This window comes from Tripterygium wilfordii, chromosome 20, assembly GCF_013401445.1.
Source record: "Tripterygium wilfordii isolate XIE 37 chromosome 20, ASM1340144v1, whole genome shotgun sequence".
Taxonomy (NCBI): domain Eukaryota; kingdom Viridiplantae; phylum Streptophyta; class Magnoliopsida; order Celastrales; family Celastraceae; genus Tripterygium; species Tripterygium wilfordii.
Window position 1 is genome coordinate 4,570,101 of NC_052251.1, and position 1,759 is coordinate 4,571,859.

A 1,759-nucleotide genomic window follows, 5' to 3' on the forward strand; every position below is an offset into this window, starting at 1 on the left:
ACTCCTGTCACCGTTCAGCTTGTCTTCGCGACCATTCAGCTCACCGGATTGAGGAACACCTAGACCAACCAAGTTCCAGCCAAAACAACCATCAAAGGTCAAAGATCCGATGTTGACCCAAAATGGGTCTCTTCGACCCGGTTGGATTTCAGTTTTTCGGCAACCCGAAGAGCTCTGAACGTATTGGCAACATTCTCGACTCCATACGGACAAGTTTGGAACATCCGGGAAACTATGTTGAAATACGCGTATATGAACAGTACGCGTACAGGTATAAATACGAAACCATAGTATAAAGTTTTGATAAATTGTGTTATGGATTATGATAAATATACTAATGGCAGACCCCGACTCATGGACTCGCATATTGTAAGGTGTATTTGATAGTTTTGCATATAAATCGATTAATGTAGAAAATACTAAAAATTTAATTAGTGTAGATTGGAGGATTGAATATCGTTTGTTTATTTTAAATAAATAATAATAATGGTAGTAAATAACATTTCTTTAATCTATGTTTATATAAACATGTTGATTATTGGATAGGACGATCAAAGCAAACTACCATAATTTACTAGAGTTGAGTAGGGATATTTTGGTAATTTTGATGACTGGCAAGATGGTAGTCTGGACTAATATGTAAATGTGGATATTGTTAACTAGTATTATATTGGTATATTGTTATAGGTGATCCAGGTGATACGATAGAAGCATAGTACTTTGGACTGGTATTGAGGTAGGGAATTCTCCCCATTTTTGTTGAATTCTTCAAGTTTCATAAAAATATCTTGAATTTCCTCTTTTTTGATATCTTACCATTGTTTGGTTCATAAATTCATTTGAGCTACTCTTTGTTTGTTCCAAAGAGGGCCAAGCCTCTATTTTATCCATGTTAGTTGTCAATTCTACAATCGATTATTCTTTATATATTAAACCTTGGAAATGTCAAGTTTGATTGACATGTTTAAAATGCTCTTCATGAAATGTATGTGTATGTGGACATTGCACTCTTTTGTACATTATTAGTGGCATGGTAGATCACTGAGTATGGACTTGGGTGGTTCACGTTAGGTGTTGGTGGATTGGAGGTTACTATGGTTTTTCAGCCAAAAGGGTGCTCCGTGAGATCAGGACTCTTGTGTTGAATATATGAGATAGCCAGGTACTAGAGAACTGTGTGGCGGCTCTAGTGTGGCTTTATGTGATCGACTCGGTACTAGAGAACTGCGTGGCGGCTCTAGTGTGGCATTATGAGATTGGCATGGTAACATTGTGATAATGATTGAGGAGTCATTGGAGGTGAGTTTGGAGGTTTGGATGGGTGACCGGGTGCATATCTTTGCATTGACATGTCGTTGCATTTACTATCTTTAAATTCAGCCTTTCATTACACTCTATTTATATCCCTATTGGGCATTCGGCTCATTCCCTCTTTTCTATTATTTCAGGTGAGTTTGCTTTTGAGGTAGGTACTACAAATCAGTAGGAAGAGGGGCGTGACCGTGGTGGCCTGACCGAGTGATTAGCTTATGTGTTGGACTTTGGATGTCCTCTGTTAGTTTGGGATTATATATATATATACATTACGAGATTGTTTTCGGAATTTGTGTTGGATGACCAGGAGGGTGCTCCGGAATATTGGGACTCCTGTGTCTGGTAGTTTGGTTGTGGTAGTGGACCCTGAGGGTCTTGACTGGATTGATTATGATTGTTTCTAGATGTTATTAAATTATTATGAACTGGTTGAGTTTTCTGTATA

General features: G+C 38.0%; 1 long non-coding RNA gene across 1 annotated transcript; it reads left to right on the top strand.

Moving 5' to 3' along the window:
- Positions 1-742: 742 nt before the first annotated feature.
- LOC119987253 lies at positions 743-1,759 on the top strand. Its single transcript, XR_005465394.1, has 2 exons — positions 743-1,299; positions 1,449-1,759. It is a non-coding gene; the product is annotated as an uncharacterized LOC119987253 (long non-coding RNA).